General features: G+C 39.8%; 1 protein-coding gene and 1 non-coding gene across 4 annotated transcripts in view; one reads left to right on the top strand and one right to left on the bottom strand.

Annotated features, from left to right (window-relative positions):
• Positions 1–22,172, top strand: part of TTC29 (tetratricopeptide repeat domain 29) — a 273,501-nt gene that overhangs the window by 240,213 nt on the left and 11,116 nt on the right. The gene's annotated exons all lie outside the window — the stretch shown is intronic.
• On the bottom strand, positions 14,729–14,856 carry LOC113875170. Its single transcript, XR_003506181.1, has one exon. It is a non-coding gene; the product is annotated as a U6atac minor spliceosomal RNA (small nuclear RNA).

The following is a 22,172-nucleotide window of genomic DNA, read 5'->3' as shown; positions in this document are numbered from 1 at the left end:
TGAGGACACGACAAGAACTGGTCAGAATCAACCAGGTTCAAGATGGCAGACAAGTCAACTTCCACTAGAACATTATTTATTTACTTTTTAAATTGGAGTATAATCGCATTGCAATATTGTGTTAGTTGCTGCTGTATAATGAAGTGAACCAGCTATATGTATACGTATATCCCCTCTCTCTTGAATGTCCCTCCCATCCTCCACACCCCGCCCCTCTAGGTCATCACAGAGCACTGAGCTGCATTCCCTGTGCTATAAGCAGCTTCCCACTAGCTCTCTGTTTGAGACATGGTGCTGTATATAAGTCAGTCCTGCTCTCCCAATTCGTCTCACCCTCCCCTTCCCCCACTGTGTCCACATGTCCCTTGTCCACATTTGCATCTCTATTCCTCCTCTCCAAACAGCAAATCTATACCATCTTTGTAGATTCCATACATATGTGTTAATAAATGATGTTTGTTTTTCTCTTTCTGACTTCTTCACTCTTTATGACAGACTTTAGGTCCATCTGCATCATTACAAATGACCCAATTGCGTTCCTTTTTATGGCTAAATAATATTCCATTGTACGTATGTACCACATCTTCTTTATCCATTCATCTGTCAATGGACATCTAGGTTACTTCCATGTCTTGGCTATTGTAAATAGTGCTATAGTGAACAAAGCAACTGACAAAAATTACTCTCCAAAATATACACGCAGCTTATGCAGCTCAATATCAAAATATACAAGCAACAACCCAATCAAAAAATGGGTGGAAGGCCTAAATAGACATTTCTCTAAAAAAGACATACAGATGGCCAGTGAAGACATGAAAAGATGTTCAACATTGCTCATTATTAGAGAAATGCAAATTAAAACTACAAAGATGTATCACTTCACACCAGTCAGAATGGCCATCATCAAAAAATCTGCAAACTAAATGCTGGAGAGTGTGGAGAAAAGGGAACCCTCTCACACTGTTAGTGGGAATGTAAATTGTTGTAAATTGTTGTGAATGTAATTCACAACCACTATGAATTAAAGTATGGAGGTTCCTTAAAAAACTAAAAAAAAAAAATATCACTTCCCAGCCTTTTAGCTAAGATCAAGTGTAAAAAACTAAAAATAGAACTACCATATGACCCAGCAATCCCACTACCGGGCACATACCCTGAAAAAGCCATAATTCAAAATGGTGCGTGTATTCCACTAGACCTGAGCCTCATTATACGCTCACTGTAATACATCAGCATGCTAAATAACATACTCACAGGTGCCGTGACATTTCTGAGGCTAATCATAAAAGGGCAAAAAGTGAGCAGCGATCCAATTCCTGGAAATCTCTGCCCCTTTCTCAAAATAGTTGCAATAATCTTCCCATCCATTCACCTATGAAATTACCCAACCTATATAAACAGGTAAGAGATGGATCACAGACTTTAAGCTGCTTAAAAACAGAGGAAAAAAAGATAATAAATTGGGGAAACAGGTAAAAGTATTAGAATTCTCCTGTGAGACTTAAGGCTTAACAATGTGGAGATGTTAGTTTAGGGGAAGAAATCTACCAGCATCAAGTTGAAAGCAAGAGCAGGAAACGCTGACACTCGGGATCAAAGTTAAGGTTGACATTGCTGGAAACTTAATGAGAGCAACTTAAGTCTGTGATCCATCCCTTACCTCTCTGTCTTCTGCGTACTTGCCTGATAAAACCATTACATTAATAACTGAACTCTCTGCCTACTTCCTATTTGTATATTTACCACAGAATGTCACTGCAGAAAAATATACAGCCAAGTGGTTGGCCTCGTTTTAAATTCATGATCACTAATCTCAAGTGGGCCTTTAATGCTAACTCTGATCACTATATTCCCTGAGTTCATTCTCTCTTCCCTTCTCCTAGACAATTATGTCACATTTTGTCCCCTTTACCCAAACCTCCAACACTTTCTTGTCCATCCTCACTCTCAATTGATGACCCTATTTCTTATTTCATTTAAAAAAAATCAAAAGAATACTCCAGTGAAATATCATCACATCTACTCATTCACTGACATCTCTGCTCAATATACATTCTCTCCTTTTACTGAGGATTGACTGTTAAGCTCCTAGCCTAGGCCAACTTGTCCACCTGTGTACTGTGTCTCATCCATTCTCATTTTCTCAAAGCCATTACCTCCAACAGTTCTCCCCTCCCTCTCCATCTGCATTAAATGGCCTGTAGATCATTCTTATCAGTATATGAACATACTGTCATTTCTCTCGTCTTTTAACCTCACAACTTCTCACCAGTTACTGTCCCATTTCTCCATTCCACTTTATCACAATTTAAAGAATCATCTATGTTAGTTGTCTGTAATTACTGTCTTCCCATTTGCTCCTGAACCACTTGTTTCGGTCCCACCTTCTTCCAAGATTGCTCTTCTCGAGCTCGTCAATGAGTTTCCCATCGCCAAACCCAGTCATCATTTCTCAGCCCTCCTCATCTTATTTGACCTATCAGCAGCCCTGAGCAGGGTTGATTACTCTCTCCTCCTTTGTCTTTTTTTTTTTTTTTTTTTAATATTTCTTTATTTATTTGGCTGAACCAGGTTTTAGTCGGGGCACTCAGGAGCTTTGATCTTTGTTGTGGCATGTGGGATCTAGTTTCCTGACCAGGGATTGAACCCAGGCCCCCTGCATTGGGAGCTTGGAGTCTTAGCCACTGGACCACCAGGGAATTCCCACTCACTTTTCTTTAAATATTCTTCTCAGTGGCTTACCCTCACTGCTGCTGCTACTGCTGCTAAGCCGCTTCAGTCGTGTTCGACTCTGTGTGACCCCATAGACGGCAGCCCACCAGTCTCCGCCGTCCCTGGGATTCTCCAGGCAAGAACACTGGAGTGGGTTGCCATTTCCTTCTCCAATGCATGAAAGTGAAAAGTGAAAGTGAAGTCACTCAGTCGCGTCCGACTCCCAGCGACCCCATGGACTGCAGCCTACCAGGCTCCTCTGTCCATGGTATCTTCCAGGCAAGAGTACTGGAGTGGGGTGCCATTGCCTTCTCCGATTTATTCACTAATAATTCTCAAATTTATATATGCTGCCTGGAGCCCTCCCCTGAATTCTGGGCTTCTGTACACAAATTCCTCCTTGACATCTTCACTTGGATATCTAGCAGACGTCTCAAATTTGGAAGGTGCAAAATCATCCTCTCATCATTTAACTCCAAATGAGCCCAAAGAGTGCTCCCCTAGGCTTTCAGGTCCCAGTTAATGGATGCTTCATTTGTGCATGCATGCTAATCTGCTTCAGTCATGTCTGACTCTTTGTGACCCTATGGACTGTACCCACCAGGTTCCTCTGTCCATAGCGTTCTCCATGGACAAGAATACTGGAGCGGGTTCCCATGCCCTCCTCCAGAGGATCTTCCCGACTCAGGGATCAAACCCATGTCTGTTAACATCTCCTGCATTGGCAGGCAGGTTCTTTACCACTAGTGCCACCTGGGGAGCCCATTCATGTACAAATTTAAAACTTAAGTGTCATCCTTAGTCTCCTCACATCCACATCAAGTCTGCCAACAAATCCTGTTCCTTAAAAATGTATCCAGTATCATGTAACGTCTTATGATCTTCCTGCTACCAGCATGGTCCAAGCCATCCTGTACCTTGCTTGGACTATTAAAATAGCTTCCTATACAATCTACTTGACAGTTTTCAGAGTTATCCTTTAAAAATAAAGTTAGATTACATCACTTCTCTGCTTAAAATCCCTCCAAATGATTTCCTATCTCACATGGAGTGCAAGCTAACGTGCCCACAGTGGCCTGTGAGACCATGCGTGATCTGGCCCTCTGTCACCTCTCTGATAATCTTCCTACTCATCTCACCGACCTATGCTTCTCTTCGTCTCCCCGTGTGGGTCCTCTTTCTGTTCCTGGACCACACCAGGCATGCTTCCACACGAGGACCTTCATATTGGCTTGTGCAGTGCTCCTTCAAGATATTTCCAAAGCGTATTTCCCTTAGAATTTCAGTCAAATATCATCAGGTCATACATTTTTAATTGGAGTACAATTGCTTTACAATGTTGTCAGTTTCTGCTGTACAGCAATGTGAGTCAGCTATGTATCCCCTCCCATGTGGACCTCCCTCCCACTCTCCCTGGTCATACTTTTAAAAGTTGCAAACCACCCCACACACACAAATATACATTCCCTATATGTATATACTTTGCTTCCCCTATAGCATATATTATCATCTGACATAACATGTTTTATTTATTTACCATCTGTCTTTAACCTCTAGAGATATAAACTCCATGACAACAAGATTCTTTTCCATTTCCTTTCCTCAGTATTGTATCCCCAAAACTTAGAACATAGACACATTATATGTGTCTCACCAATTTGCTGAATGCATGAACAACTGAAGAGAAAGATCACTTGATTATTCCAATGGAGCTCACAATACATTTAATAAAATTCATTATCTATGATAGGAATAATTCCATTAAAGATAATAACGTAAAGATACCCACTATCACGGCTATCTTTTAACCTTGTCATAGAAAAAAAAAGATATATAAGAACTAGAAAAGGATGAGAAGAGTGCATGCTTATTTATGTAGATATAATCGCTTAATTGAAAAACCAAGGAAAAGCAAATGAATATCCTTATAATCAACAACAGAACTTGATGACTAGATACAAAATTAATATGTAAAAATAAATAGTCTTCTAACTTCTGCTTAAATGTAGAAAGCTAGAAAGAATGTCATTCTCATCCTTACAGCAACAACAGAACTACAAAATCTGCAAAATAAATTTTTCTTGAGCTCATAAGAGACCTGAGATCACAGGATAACCAACCGAACTCTACAACCAGAAGAGGAAAACTAGCAATGTACCTTTATAAAAATAAAGTAGTACTACATGACAACATACCACAAACAAGTTTTGCTTTTTTTTTAAGTTTTTAAATGAACCTGGGGGAAAAAATCTGTAAATATCACAAAGATTTCATCTCTTTTATAAAAAGAGATCATAAATCAGTAAGCCAAAGACCAATAACCCCATTTTTTAATGAAAAACAAAAGGATATGGAGAGTTTACTGAAAAGTGAATTTTAAAACTGTGTAAAATTTTAAAAAGTGAAAAGATGCTGATCTTTACTCATGATTAGAAAAATGTGAATGAAAAGTATATAGGAAGAAATTTTTAGCTCTCAAATTGGCAAGTTTGATAATGCAATATGTTTGGTGAGCATGTGATGGTACAGTTATATCCCATGTATTACTGGTAAAAGACTAAATACAACCTCTAGGGAGAGTAGTCTGGCAGTTATAGAAATTTAAAGTGCACACAGCTTTGACCCATAATTCTATGTTTACTCAACACATTCATTCATTCATTTGCTTGTTCATTCTTTCACCTATTTACTAAGCATCTCTATGTGCTAAGCATTGTCTGAGGCACTGGAGATACAGCAGCAAATAAAACAAAGTCTCCATTCTCATCCAACTTATTCACTAGAGGGGAATCTAGACAGCTGCAAACATAAGCGTATAACATGACATAATATATTATAATGCAATATGCAGTAAAATACAATATATATATATATCCCACTGTGTATGGACAGAGAGTGATGGAATAGGACAATTCTACTTTAGATAGAATGGATAAAGAAGACCTTTCAGGGGAGGTAACATTTCAGGTGAGACCTGAAATGTTAAAGTAAGAGAGTGAACATAAGCATCTGTTGGTGGGGAGAAGGGTGAGGGACAGTCCAGACTGAAGGAAGAACAAATGCAAAAGCCTTACAAATGCCTAAGTATTGATTTACAGTATTGTAACTATAAAAGGCTGCAAACAATTTAAATGTTCAACAAGGCATTTAGTGACTGGTTAAATTATGGTGTATCCATAGGTGAGACACTATTACACTATTAGCAATGAATGAAACAACTCCATATGTACTAAAAAATAATAGTCAAGAGAATGAGAAGACTAGCTGTAGACTGGGAGAAAATATTTGCAAAAGACACTTCTGATAAAGAACCTTATTCACAATATACAAAGAACTCTTAAAACTCAACAATAAGAAAAGAAACAACCTAGTTTTTAAAAAAGCCAGAGACTTGGAGATACACTTCACCAAATATAAAATATTTGTGTCTCTGTGTCTGACTTAATTCACCTAGTATGGACAATCTCTAGGTCCATCCATGTGGCTACAAGTAGCATTATTTTGTTCTTTTTAATGGTTGAGTAATATTCCATTGTATATACGTACCACTTCTTCTTTATCTATTCCTCCATCAATAGACAGTTACATTTGCATGTTCTGGCCATTGTAAATAGTGCTGCAATAAACACAGTATAGGAGGGTCCCCTTCTATCCACATCCTCTCCAGCATTATGTCATCTGTTAAATAAGAAAACGGATCAGCATGAGTGACAGAGAACTGAGATAAGAGGGCAAGGTTGTATCAGAGAAGTTTTTTAGATAGGTGGTTTAGATGTAAAGCTACAAGGGACTCTACTCAAATTGTTATGTAACTCACTTGACATTCCCAGCACATATGATAAAATGCTGCAAGATGCAGGAACAGATTCTTTTTTTTTATTTTTTTATTTTTTTTTTACTTTACAGTATTGTCTTGGTTCTGCCACACATCAACATGAATCCGCCACGGGCATACACGTGTTCCCCATCCTGAACCCCCCTCCCACCTTCCTCCCTGTACCATCCCTCCGAGTCATCCCAGTGCACCAGCCCCAAGCATTCTGTATCGAACCTGGACTGGCGATTCATTTCTTATATGATATTATACATGTTTCAGTGCCATTCCCCCAGGTTGTCCCACCCTCTCCCTCTCCCACAGAGTCCAAAAGACTGTTCTATACATCTGTGTCTCTTTTGCTGTCTCGCATACAGGGTTATCGTTACCATCTTTCTAAATTCCATATATATGTGTTAGTATACTGTATTGGTGTTTTTCTTTCTGGCTTACTTCACTCTGTATAATAGGCTCCAGTTTCATCCACCTCACTAGAACTGTTTTGAATGTATTCTTTTTAATGGCTGAGTAATACTCCATTGTGTATATGTCCCACAGCTTTCTTATCCATTCGTCTGCTGATGGACATCTAGGTTGCTTCCATGTCCTGCCTATTATAAACAGTGCTGTGATGAACATTGGGGTACACATATCTCTTTCAATTCTGGTTTCCTCGGTGTGTATGCCCAGCAGTAGGATTGCTGGGTCATATGACAGTTCTATTTGCAGTTTTTTAAGGAATCTCCACACTGTTCTCCATGGTGGCTGTACTAGTTTGCATTCCCACCAACAGTGTAAGAGGGTTCCCTTTTCTCCACACCCTCTCCAGCATTTATTGCTTGTAGAATTTTGGATCGCAGCCATTCTGACTGGCATGAAATGGTACCTCATTGTGGTTTTGATTTGCATTTCTCTGATAATGAGTGATGTTGAGCATCTTTTCATGTGTTTGTTAGCCATCTGTATGTCTTCTTTGGAGAAATGTCTGTTTAGTTCTTTGGCCCATTTTTTGATTGGGTCGTTTATTTTTCTGGAATTGAGCTGCAGGAGTTGCTTGTATATTTTTGAGATTAGTTGTTTATTAGTTGCTTCATTTGCATTATTTTCTCCCATTCTGAAGGCTGTCTTTTCACCTTGCTTATAGTTTCCTTTTTTGTGCAGAAGCTTTTAATTTTAATTAGGTCCCATTTGTTTATTTTTGCTTTTATTTCCAGTATTCTGGGAGGTGGGTCATAGAGGATCCTGCTGTGATGTATGTCGAAGAGTGTTTTGCCTATGTTCTCCTCTAGGAGTTTTATAGTTTCTGGTCTTACGTTTAGATCTTTAATCCATTTTGAGTTTATTTTTGTGTATGGTGTTAGAAAGTGTTCTAGTTTCACTCTTTTACAAGTGGTTGACCAGTTTCCAGCACCACTTGTTAAAGAGATTATCTTTTCTCCATTGTGTATTCTTGCCTCCTTTGTCAAAGATAAGGTGCCCATATGTGTGTGGATTTGTCTCTGGGCTTTCTATTTCGTTCTATTGATCTATATTTCTGTCTTTGTGCCAGTACCATACTGTCTTGATGACTGTGGCTTTGTAGTAGAGCCTGAGGTCAGGTAGGTTGATTCCTCCAGTTCCATTCTTCTTTCTCAAGATTGCTTTGACTATTCAAGGTTTTTATTTCCATACAAATTTTAGATTCACACAACTTTAAACTGAATGAAGTATTTGGTTTTTTACTCCCAGTTTCTTAAATAAAAATTGCAATGAATATATACATATATGTATACATATATATACTTTGTATCTATACTATACATATTTTAATATATTTATATTATTATCCCTACTAGTTATATATTAAATATTCATATAATTATATATTGTATATATACTTATAAATTTGATGTAGCCTTTTAAAAAATTTGATATAGTCCTATCACTGAAAGTGGGCTTCCCTGGTAACTCAGAGGTTAAAGCGTCTGCCTGCAATGCAGGAGACCTGGGTTTGATCCCTGGGTTAGGAAAATCCCCTGGAGAAGGACATGGCAACCCATTCCAGTATTCTTGCCTGGAGAATCCCATGGATGGAAGAGCCTGGTGGGCTACAGTCCACGGGGTCGCAAAGAGTTGGACACGACTGAGCGACTTCACTCACTCACTCACCATCACTGAAAATCTTATTTTATATTTTTCTTCAACTTAATTCATTCTTAATGGGATTAACCGTAAAAAATAATTCTTTTCCAGTAATTTGTGTCATCTGAATATGTATTGTCATCATTTTTAATAGCTTCCCATTCATTAAAACATAATTTATGTATTGTCTTTCCACATATAAATTGTCAGTTTTGAAATATGGTACTTTTTCTTTCCCGCAGCCACATTGCAAGAGAACCAAAGGTGTACTTGAAAGGAGGAGGTTATTTGTGTAGTAAGGAAAAGCGGTCTTCCAACTCTGCTATCTTCCTCTTTTCTGTCCTCTATGCCTAATACAATTACATAACTGCAGTGCACAAAAGTGACTCCATATCCTCTTTGCTCTTTAAAACAACGGAATCCATAAAATTAAGGTACTTTGTGTAGCTTAAACCTTCTTTCATTAAAGTGAAAGTGTTAGTCACTCAGTCGTGTCTGACTGTTTACGACCCCATGGACTGTAGCCTCTGTCCACAGAATTCTACAGGCAAGAATACTGTAGTGGGTTGCCATTCCTTTCTCCAGGGGATCCTCCTGACCCAGGGATCGAACCTGGGTCTCCTGTATTGCAAGCAGGTTCTTTACTGTCTGAGCCACCAGGGAAAAGAAACAAATTTTGAATAAGTGGGTTTTTTTCTTATATACAAACCAGAAATGAACCCACAAACATAGAAAACAAACTTATGGTTACGAGAGGGGAAGGGGGAAAAGGATAAGTTAGGAGGTTGGGGTTAACATATACACACTACCATATATAAAGTAGATAACCGGAAGCTAATGTATAGCATAGGGAACCATACTCAATATTTTGCAATAACCTACCAGGGAAAATAACCTGGGGAAATGTATGTAAGTATAACTGAGCACAACATTGTAAATCAAGCATACTTCAATTGCAAAATAAGTATAATGCTCCCTGCAGAAAATAAGTAATTCTTTCAAATTTAACTGTTTTAAATTATTTTTAACAACTATGCATAAAGATCCCTTTTCTTCTCTGAAGCACTTCAGATATATTAACTAAGAATTTAGACTTTTTCTGCTTTTCTAGAAAGATGAGAAAATAATGTATTTAAGAAGAAAGCAAGTTCTTTAAAATTGAGTTCTTCTTATGTATTCATTAAAGAGTTATCTATAGATCTTGCTGGAGAACTTTTTTGTAAATTAGCTGGCTTTTCAGACCAATGGTTTTGTCTTTATCTTTTGTGCTCTCACCTGAACTTTTAAGGGCAGACATAAGTCATTTATTCTGTTTTTCAATAGATATTTATTGGTCATCTACTTTGTGCCAAGCAATATTTTATTATATCACAATTTTTGGTATAAGCAGAGTTGAGTTTTTTTTAATTAAAGTATATCTGATGTACAATGTTGTATTAATTTCTGCTGTACAGCAAAATAATTCAGTTATACATATATATTCTTTTTTATATTCTTTTCCATTATGCTTTATCACAGGATATTGAATATAGTTCCCTATGCTATACAGCGGAGAAGGCAATGGCACCCCACTCCAGTACTCTTGCCTGGAAAACCCCATGGATGGAGGAGCCTGGTGGGCTACAGTCCATGGGGTCACTAAGTCGGACACAACTGAGTGACTTCACTTTCACTTTTCACTTTCCTGCATTGGAAAAGGAAATGGCAACCCACTCCAGTGCTCTTGCCTGGAGAATCCCAGGGACGGGGGAGCCTGGTGGGCTGCCATCTATGGGGTCGCACAGAGTCAGACACGACTGACGGGACTTAGCAGCAGCAGCAGCAGCATGCTATACAGTGAACCTTGCTTATCCAGTCTATATATAATAGTTCACATCTGCTAATCCCCAAATCCCAGTCCATCCCTCCCTCACTCCACCTCAGCAACCACAAGTCTGCTCTCCATGTCTGTGAGTCTGTTTCTGTTTTGGAGGTAAGTTCACTTGTGTCGTATTTTACTCCACGTATAAGTCTGTCATATGATATTTGACTTTCTCTGTCTAAGTTATTTCACTCAGTGTGACACTCTCCACACATCCACATTACTACAGATGGCATTAATTCTTTTTTATGGCTGAGTAATATTCCATTCTATATATGTATTGCATCTTCTTTATCCATTCCTCAGTCAATGATATATTGCATTTTTTTTTTATCGAAGTAGTTGATTTACAATGTTGTGCTGGTTTCAGGGGTAGAGCAAAGTGTACTCTTATAAACAATCCACTCTTTTTGTAGATTCTTTCCCATATAGGTTATTACAGAGTGTTGAGTAGAGTTACCCATGCTATACAGGATGGGTATATATATATATATGTACATATATACTACATATAAAATAAATAAGTTATTTATTTTATATGTAGTAGTGTGTATATGTCAATCCCAAGCTTCCAGTTATAACTTGTCAAATTTTTAAAACTAAATCATAAGCTACAAGCTGTGTTCATTCAGGAAACATTAAGTATATACTCAGAATGTGGTCCACTGGAGAAGAGAATGGCAAACCACTTGAGTATTCTTGCCTTGAGAACCCCATGAACAGTATGAAAAGGCAAAATGATAGGATACTGAAAGAGGAAATCCCCAGGTCGGTAGCTGTCCAATATGCTACTAGAGATCAGTGGAGAAATAACTCCAGAAAGAATGAAGGGATGGACCCAAAGCAAAAACAACACCCAGTTGTGGATGTGACTGGTGATAGAAGCAAGGTCCGATGCTGTAAAGAGCAATATTGCATAGGAATCTGGAATGTCAGGTCCATGAATCAAGGCAAATTGCAAGTAGTCAAACAGGAGATGGCAAGAGTGAACATCGACATTCTAGGAATCAGCAAACTAAAATGGACTGGAATGGGTGAATTTAACTCAGATGACCATTATATCTACTACTGTAGGCAGGAATCCCTCAGAAGAAATGGAGTAGCCATCATGGTCATCGAAAGAGTCCGAAATGCAGTACTTGGATGCAGTCTCAAAAACAACAGAATGATCGCTGTTCATTTCCAAAGCAAACCATTCAGTATCACAGTAATCCAAGTCTATGCCCCAACCAGTAACGCTGAAGAAGCTGAAGCTGAACGGTTCTAGGAAGACCAACAAGACTTTTTAGAACTAACACCCCAAAAGATGTCCTTTTCATTATAGGGGACTGGAATGCAAAAGTAGGAAGTCAAGGAACACCTGGGGTAACAGGCAAATTTAGCCTTGCAATACGGAATGAAGCAGGACAAAGGCTAGTAGAGTTCTGCCAAGAAAATGCACTGGTCATGGCAAACACCCTCTTCCAACAACACAAGAGAAGACTCTACACATGGACATCACCAGATGGTCAACACCGAAATCAGCTTTGCAGCCAAAGATGGAGAAGCTCTATACAGTCAGCAAAAACAAGACTAGGAGCTGACTGTGGCTCAGATCACGAACTTCTTATTGCCAAATTCAGACTTAAATTGAAGAAAGTAGGGAAAACCACTAGACCATTCAGGTATGACCTAAATCAAATTCCTTATGATTATACAGTGGAAGTGAGAAATAGATTTAAGGGACTAGATCTGATAGATAGAGTGCCTGATGAACTATGGACTGAGGTTCATGACATTGTACAGGAGACAGGGATCAAGACCATCGCCATGAAAAAGAAATGCAAAAAAGCAAAATGGATGTCTGGGGAGGCCTTACAAATAGCTGTGAAAAGAAGAGAAGCGAAAAGCAAAGGAGAAAAGGAAAGATATAAGCATCTGAATGCAGAGTTCCAAAGAATAGCAAGGAGAGATAAGAAAGCCTTCCTCAGTGATCAATGCAGAGAAATAGAGGAAAACAGAATGGGAAAGACTAGAGATCTCTTCAAGAAAATGAGAGATACCAAGGGAACATTTCATGCAAAGATGGGCTCAATAAAGGACAGAAATGGTATGGACCTAACACAAGCAGAAGATATTAAGAAGAAGTGGCAAGAATACACAAAAGAACTATACAAAAAAGATCTTCATGACCTAGATAATCACGATGGTATGATCACTCACCTAGAGCCAGACATCCTGGAATATGAAGTCAAGTGGGCCTTAGAAAGCATCACTATGAGCAAAACTAGTGGAGGTGATGGAATTCCAGTTGAGCTATTTCAAATCCTGAAAGATGATGCTGTACAAGTGCTGCACTCAATATGCCAGCAAATTTGGAAAACTCGGCAGTGGCCACAGGACTAGAAAAGGTCAGTTTTCATTCCAATCCCAAAGAAAGGCAATGCCAAAGAATGCTCAAACTACCACACAATTGCATTCATCTCACAAGCTGGTAAAGTAATCCTCAACATTCTCCAAGCCAGGCTTCAGCAATACGTGAACCGTGAACTTCCAATTGTTCAAGCTGGTTTTAGAAAATGCAGAGGAACCAGAGATCAAATTGCCAACATCCGCTGGATCATGGAAAAAGGGAGAGAGTTCCAGAAAAACATCTATATCTGCTTTATTGACTATGCCAAAGCCTTTGACTGTGTGGATCACAATAAACTGTGGAAAATTATGAAAGACATGGGAATACCAGACCACCTGACCTGCCTCTTGAGAAACCAGTCTGCAGATCAGGAAGCAACAGTTAGAACTGCACATGGAACAACAGACTGGTTCCAAATGGGAAAAGGAGTAGGTCAAGGCTGTATATTGTCACCCTGCTTATTTAACTTCTATGCAGAGTACATCATGAGAAACACTGGGCTGGAAGAAGCACAGCTGGAATCAAGATTGCTGAGAGAAATATCAATAACCTCAAATATGCAGATGACACCACCCTTATGGCAGAAAGTGAAGAGGAACTAAAAAGCCTCTTGATGAAAGTGAAAGTGGAGAGTGAAAAAGTTGGCTTAAAGCTCAACATTCAGAAAACGAAGATCATGGCATCTGGTCCCATCTCTTCATGGGAAATAGATGGGGAAACGGTGGAAACACTGTCAGATTTTATTTTGGGGGGCTCCAAAATCACTGCAGATGGTGATTGCAGCCATGAAATTAAAAGACGCTTACTCCTTGGAAGGAAAGTTATGACCAACCTTCATAGCATATTCAAAAACAGAAAGATTACTTTGCCAACAAAGGTCCATCTAGTCAAGGCTATGGTTTTTCCAGTGGTCATGTATGGATGTGAAAGTTGGACTGTGAAGAAAGCTGAGTGCTGAAGAATTGATGCTTTTGAACTGTGGTGTTGGAAAAGACTCTTGAGAGTCCCTTGGACTGCAAGGACAACCAGTCCGTCCTAAAGGAGATCAGTCCTGTGTGCTCTTTGGAAGGACTGATGCTAAAGCTGAAACTCCAGTACTTTGGCCACCTCATGCGAAGAGTTGACTCATTGGAAAAGACCCTGATGCTGGGAGGGATTGGGGGCAGGAGGAGAAGGGGACGACAGAGGATGAGATGGCTGGATGGCATCACTGACTCGATGGACGTGAGTTTGGGTGAACTCTGGGAGTTGGTGATGGACAGGGAGGCCTGGCGTGCTGCAATTCATGGGGTCGCTGAGTCAGACACAGCTAAGCGACTAAACTGAACTGAAGATACCATGCAAGGTACAGGGATGAATATATTACTTTTCAGAAGAGAAAAGTCTATAATCTGAAGATTACAAAAAAATGTGATTACATACTTCTGTTCAAACCACAAAATTTTTTTAAAAAATAACTTATCTGTAAGTCAAAATACACGTGCAGGTGTGTAATTAAGGATACAAACTCTAACACAGAGATTCTTTGCTCCTCAAGTTTTTGACCCTCCAATCAACCTATCAAAGACTCTGAGTCTGACCATGGGAAACCCAACAGGCTTATTTTCCCTGATACAAGCACTTAAATGCATTTATATGTATTCTCTTAATGTCTTATTGTTTTGTTTTTTTTCTCCAGACCCTCCGCTCCCTCATAGTTGTTTGTCGTTTAGTCATTCAGTCTTGACCAACTCTTTGCAACCCCTTGGACTGTAGCCTGCCAGACTCCTCTGTCCATGAGATTCTCCAGGGAAGAATACTAGAGTGGGTTGCCATTTCCTCCTCCAAGGGATCTTCCTGACCCAGAGATTGAACCGATGTCTCCTGTGTTGGCAGTCATATGTGTGTTGTCAGGCCTGAGGACCTCTTCTATCCTTGTCCAGGGGAGTGCTAACCTTCTGTCCTTTCATATAGCACTATTAATTGCTTTAACAAATTGTACATAAGACTCTCATTTCTTCTCTGAAGACCAGGCACGAGTACAGAGACTCATGCTGTGATTATAGACCGAGTCCTCTACTACAACCCTCTCCCCAGCCATGGACTCCTGAATCCATCTCACCTGAACACTGCTACCAACTGTACTCCAGCATCTGACACTCTCAAATGTATATTTTTCACTCAGGTGGTACTCAGTGAATATTTGTTGAATGAATGACAACTGAAAAGGGATTACCAGTGGACAGACACAGTGTGTGTTGAACATAAGCTCTACCCACTATTGGAAAAGCCCTGTTCAAATCTGTGTCATTTGAACAGTAAAGTGGCATTAATCTTCTTCTCACTCATTTTTACACAAGGGGAATTTAAAATATGTTTAATCAAAAGTGTTCACTGAGCAACTGGATTGCTATTTGGGTTCTACAAAGCACCTATCGTTTTAGACCCAGAGGTGGTCTAAGCAGCATTTCAGAAGTCTTTGTGTATACTTTTTATTTCTCATTGTCCGCACCTTCTCTGAAAGAATGGCTGACAACCTTTCCTTGTGATATCTGAGCTTTTAAGAATGTTGTTTTATCTATTTTTTATGACCAACCTTACACTTGTTAAGTGTAATTCTGGCTTTATGTAACATGAAAAACCTGTGATAGGGTGCCCTGTGAATTAACAAGATTGGGTGGACAAAAGACAAGAAATCATTTAAAAACAAATATTCACATTAAATACCTTGGATAGGTAGGCCTTCTGGGGATTTTTCTCTAATGCAACAAAAGCACACCATTTCTGTTTTCAGAAATAGTTTCTCTCAGATCCAGAGCTCGTCTAAAGCCATATTACATAAGTAAGGGCTTTGTTTGGACATTGGCATTTTACATCTTACAATCTTACTAAATCCTTTTTTGATCAATCTGATATTGAACAGATCTATATTGATTTCTTGTATACTTGTTTATGGTATTTGTTTTGCTATATCTAGGATTAAAAGCCAAATTAACAAGTGTAATCAATTTTCTTAGTGATAAAGAAAAGTCCTCTAGTACCCTTAGACACATTCATCTAGGGATTAAAAAAAAACTAAAGTGAAGATGTTGTAATAAATGGATCGATTTATTCAATCACTGGGCGGAAGAACATTAGCTCTGGGAAAGGGCTTTCCTCTAAGAGCTTTAGTTACCGAGTTTCTCTTGTGTTGCACCAGATGATTTGCATTTTTAGAGAAATTTCATGTCTGCAGCGAGTTCCAGTGAAAACATGAATAAATTGCTTTTCTTTCTCTCTTTTTCTGACTTTATGAAGCTGAATCCATCAGGGGTTGAGTCAAAGTATAATGAAATAAAGGCAGCAACACACCCGCTGGAAACCCTGGCTTACGTTCCTCATTGCCCAAGCCGTTGTCCTGTTAGTGGTCTTCAGGGAGATCCTGGGGCATGTTGCAAATTTTTTAAACCACTACTTTAGAAATCATCTCTAGAAGACAAGAAAATAGACAAACAACAATTAGGAACTTGACAGCCTTTCCACAGCAATTCTTCTCAAGGTCAAATAAATCTTCCTCTCTGAGCCTAACACAATACAGCTACCTAAGAGGCTTTCCTGTTACTCACCTTCCTTCTTTTGCATTCACTGGAGTGAGGGTGAATATGGCCTTCCCAGCTGGTGCTAGTGGTAAAGAACGTGCCTGCCAGTACAGGAGATGTGGGTTCTATTCCTGGGTCGGGAAGATCCCATGGAGGGAGGCATAGCAACCCACTCCAGTACTCTTGCTTGGAGAATCCCATGGACAGAGGAGCCTGGCGGGCTACAGTACATGGGGTCACAAAGAGTCAGACACAGCTGAAGCAATTTAACATGCATGAAATAGAATACAAAAAAGGATATATATCTATGTATTATGTGTGTACACCTGAATTACTTTGCTGTACAACAGAAACTAACACAGCCATTGGTCTTCATCTACTCTTCAGTAAAATACAAAATCTGACAATAATTAGGATATGATTTTTTTAATTTAAAAATTTTGAAAAGTTCTATCATATCCCCTCATACAAAATACACTCTCAGTCCACAGAAACAAATTCATTTTTACTCATGATCTGAATGTTGCAGCTGAACAAAAGACAACCTGGTCTCCCTCCTCTTACCAAATGGGCTGTTTTGCTCCAATGTTAAATAGTAGATAAAAGAAAGAAGAAATTTATACGAAACAGTGAATCTCAAACTTTAGTGAGCAAGCAGATGACCTTGGTATATCCTTTTAAGATGCAGATTCTGATTTACTAGATCTAGAGTGGGAGATTTACAGGGTTTGGGAGGGAGAAATGGTGTGGTTTCATAGAAAACACTAATCGGATTTTGGTTATTCCATCTTGACCAGAAAAAAATGCAGACTCTGTAATGTGGCATTCACTGGAGAAATTTTTAAAACTGTATGAAGACATCAACACTGTATTTATTTATCTTAAGAAAGTGTTGGGGCAGATTGATAAATGTGAATCAGATACGCTCATTAAAAGTTTAGATATCCTAAAAAAGAAATGCAGGATAATTCTATGTCAATGTAATCAATTCAATTCTTCATCCGGTCTGCCTCCATTCTGTATTTAAGATAATGATGCTTAAGGGGGAAAAAGAACCTATAATTTTGAGTTTGAATATACTTCTGATCCTTGTATAAATTTTAATAGATTTCAAATATTAACAGAAGCGTTTGAAAACGGAATTGCTATGTACCAGAACCTGTAATGGTATGACCTAAATCAAATCCCTGATGATTATACAGTGAAAGTGAGAAATAGATTCAAGGATTAGATCTGATAGAGTGCCTCATGAACTATGGATGGAAGTTCATGACACTATACAGGAGACAGGGATCAAGACCATCCCCAAGAAAAAGAAATGGAAAAAGAAAAATGGCTGTCTGAGGAGGCCTTACAAATAGCTGAGAAAAGAAAAGAAGTGAAAAGCAAAAGAGAAAAGGAAAGATACACCCATTTGAATGCAGAGTTCCAAAAGAATAGCAAGGAGAGATAACAAAGCCTTCCTTGGTGATCAGTGCAAAGAAATAGAGGAAAACAATAAAATGGAAAAGACTAGAGATCTCTTCAAGAAAATGAGAGATACCAAGGGAACATTTCATGCAAATATGGGCACAATAAAGGAAAGAAATGGTATGGACCTAACAGAAGCAGAAGATATTAAGAAGAGGTAGCAAGAATACACAGAAGAACTGTACAAAAAAGATCTTCACGACCCAGATAATCATGATGGTGTGATCACTCACCTAGAGCCAGACATCCCAGAATGTGAAGTCAAGTGGGCCTTAGAAAGCATCACTATGAACAAAGCTAGTGGAAGTGATGGAATTCCAGTTGAGCTATTTCAAATCCTAAAAGATGATGCTGTGAAAGTGCTGCACTCAATATGCCAGCAAATTTGGAAAACTCGGCAGTGGCCACAGGACTGGAAAAGGTCAGTTTTCATTCCAATCCCAAAGGCAATGCCAAAGAATGTTCAAACTACCGCACAGTTGCACTCATCTCACAAGCTAGTAAAGTAATGCTCAAAATTCTCCAAGCCAGGCTTCAGCAATATGTGAACCATGAACTTCCAGATGTTTAAACTGGTTTTAGAGAAGGCAAAGGAACCAGAGATTAAATTGCCAACATCCACTGGATTATCGAAAAAGCAAGAGAGTTCCAGAAAAACTTCTGCAGAAAAACCTCTGCTTTATTGACTATGCCAAAGCCTTTGACTGTGTGGATCACCACAAATTGTGGAAAATTCTTAAAGAGATGAGAATACCAGACCACTTGATCTGCCTCTTGAGAAACCTGTATGCAGGTCAGGAAAGCAACAGTTAGAACTGGACATGGAACAACAGACTGGTTCCAAATCAGGAAAGGAGGAAACATACATCAAGGCTGTATGTTGTCACCCTGCTTATTTAACTTATATGCAGAGTATGTCATGAGAAATGCTGGGCTGGATGAAGCACAAACTGGAATCAAGATTGACAGGAGAAATATCAACAACCTCAGATATGCAGATAACACCACCCTTATGGCAGAAATTGAAGAACTAAGGAGCCTCTTGATGAAAGTGAAAGAGAAGAGTGAAAAAGTTGGCTTAAAACTCAACATTCAGAAAACTAAGATCATGGCATCCACTCCCATCATTTCATGGCAAATAGATGGAGAAACAGTGTCAGACTTTTTTGGGAGGGGGCTCCAAAATCACCGCAATGGTGACTCCAGCCATGAAATTAAAAGACACTTGCTCCTTGGAAGAAAAGTTATGACCAACCTAGTGTTAGTGTTGTGGCTCAGTCGTGCCCGACTCTTTGTGACCCTATGGACTGCAGCCCACCAGGCTCCTCTGTCCATGAGATTTTCCGGGCAAGGATACTGGAGTGGGTTGCCATTAAAAGCAGAGACATTACTTTGCCAACAAAGGTCCATTTAGTCAAGGCTATGGTTTTTCCAGTGGTCATGTATGGTTGTGAGAGTTGGACTGTGAAGAAAGCTGAGCACCGAAGACTTGATGCTTTTGAACTGTGGTGTTGGAGAAGATTCTTGAGAGTCCTGTGGACTGCAAGGAGATCCAACCAGTCCATCATAAAGGAAATCAGTCCTGTATATTCATTAGAAGGACTGATGTTGAAGCTGAAACTCCAGTGATTTGGCCACCTGATGCGAAGAACTGACTCATTTGAAAACACCCTGATGCTGGGAGGGATTAGGGGCTGGAGGAGAAGGGGATGACAGAGGATGAAATGTCTGGATGGCATCACTGACTCAATGGGCATGAGTTTGAGTGAACTCCGGGAGTTGGTGGTGGACAGGGAGGCCTGGTGTGCTGCAGTCCATGGGGTCATAAAGAGTCAGACACGACTGAGGGACTGAACTGAGCTGAACTGAGAACCTGCAGTATAAAAGACCACAGGTCAGTATCTACCAAATATCTACCCAATCTACCCAAATTTAAAAGATGCATCCTGCTTTAAAATTTGTTATATCTTGACTGTTATACTCATCAGATATAGAATAACCACATCATGATTTCTGCCTCAAAACACCAATGGAACAGATTACCTTGTTTGTTAACAAAAAGTAGGAAAGTATTACCAAGAAATGTTGATGGTTTTGTTTTGTTCTGTTTTGGTCAAGGGTGGGGATTATTTGGTTGGTTTTCATTGTTGTTTTTGTTTTGTTTGTGTGGTAAAGTGGGATTGACTCTGTAATTTCGGGCTTTTGTTCACAGAATTGTTATAGACTATAAAATGAGAAGTTCCATGAATGACAAACCAGTATTACCAAAAACAGGGGTGGGGGTGAAAAAAGAAAAAAGGGAAAGAAAGTCAAGGAAAAAAAGAAGTATCAAATCATATACTACCATCAAGGATGTTGACACTTAAACCATGCTTCACATGACCAAACTGGTGACATTTGCACTTTGTGATTATCATATGCAATTTCTTTCTCTCACACACACAAAATCCATTCTCACACTTTGCTGTGTATCCCAGGAGACTGACTTCAGACTGCATCTCACAATTTCATTGCCTTCTGTGTTCCTAGTTTGGATTAATCCAAAGGAGTCTTCAGCCAGGGAATAGAGGTTATGTGGTAAAAAAGCTCAAGAGTTATGCACTTACCCCTGACTTCAGCTCAGTTCTGACATCCGTGACACCACAGCCACTGCTTCCAGGCTCGGTTGGGTGAGCCCTGTTCTAAACTTTCATCCCTCACTCCCGAGTCCAATAACTCCCTCCTCTTCCCTTTTACTCTTGGCCTGGGGAAAATAATGGCATAGCATCCTTCCACTGCCAGTCACTGAGTGCCTCAGCATCCTTTGTTGTTCAAGTTCTGCTCTTATCTCTCTCTCTCTTCTTTTTAATTTATTTTAATTGGAGGATAACTACAGTATTGTGATTGTTTTTGCCATATATCAACATGAATCAACCATAGGCATACATAAGTCCCCTCCCTCCTGAACCCCCTCCCGCCTCCCTCCACCCCCAGCCCTCCAAGTTGTCACAAAGCACTGGCTTTGGGTGACCTGTGTGATATAACCAACTTCCCCTGGATATTTTACACGTGGTAATGTGTATGTTTCAATGCTATTCTCTCAAAGCATCCCACCCTCTCCTTCCACTGAGTCCAAAAGTGTTCTTTGTGTCTCCTTTGCTGCCCTGCATATAGGATCATCGGTACCACCTTTCTAGATTCCATCAGTTCAGTTCAGTTCAGTTCAGTCGCTCAGTCATGTCCGACTCTTTGCGACCCCATGAATCGCAGCACGCCAGGCCTCCCTGTCCATCACCAACTCCTGGAGTTCACTCAGACTCACGTCCATCGAGTCAGTGATGCCATCCAGCCATCTCATCCTCTGTCGTCCCCTTCTCCTCCTGCCCCCAATCCCTCCCAGTTAATACGTGGTCTTTGTCTTGTTCTGACTTACTTCAGAACTCTGTATAACAGGTTCTAAGTTCATCCACCTCATTAGAACTGACTCAAATACGTTTCTTTTTACAGCTGAGTAATATTCCACTGTGTATATATACCACAGCTTCCTTCCTTATCCGTTCATCTGCCGATGGACATCTAGGTTGCTTCCATGTCCTGTCTATTGTAAACAGTGCTGCAGTGAACACTGGGGTACCTGTGTATTTTTCAGTTCTGGTTTCCTCTGAGTATATGCCCAGTAGTGGAATTTCTGGAAGTTTTATTTCTAGTCTTTTTAAGGAATCCCCATACTGTTCTCCTGGAGTAGGAAATGGCAACCCACTCCAGTATTCTTGCCTGGAGAATCCCAGGGACAGAGGAGCCTGGGGGGCTGCCGTCTTGGGGTCGCACAGAGTCAGACACGACTGACGCAGTTGAGCAGCAGCAGCAGCGGCACACTGTTCTCCACAGTGGTTGTATCAGTTTGCGTTCCCACCCCCAGTGTAAGAGGGTTCCCTTTTCTCCACACCTTCTTCAGCATTTAATGCCCTTGTCTCTTAACGGCCCCTTCATTAATGTCCAGAATCCCAGTTGAATGTGCCATCTGCTTCCTCCTGACTGATACCCACTCTTCCTCCATTGTGAGTATCAAGTGAGGTGGCTAAAGGCAAGTGAGTACAAGGAACATTAGGAAGCTTCCCCTTGGTGAAGAGTTCAGTCGATGAGAGAACAGTGCTAATGAGGCCATAATGCGTGTCTGGCTGCGCTCCAGGCTCACAGGCTGTATCTCTGACCAGCCATTTTACACACCATCAGTTACAAGGAGGACCATGCCCAAAAGGACGTGTC

The sequence above is a fragment of the Bos indicus x Bos taurus genome, chromosome 17 (genome assembly GCF_003369695.1).
Source record: "Bos indicus x Bos taurus breed Angus x Brahman F1 hybrid chromosome 17, Bos_hybrid_MaternalHap_v2.0, whole genome shotgun sequence".
NCBI lineage: Eukaryota > Metazoa > Chordata > Mammalia > Artiodactyla > Bovidae > Bos > Bos indicus x Bos taurus.
The sequence above is the reverse complement of the archived record's forward strand: the minus strand, read 5'-3'. Positions and strand labels throughout refer to the sequence as shown.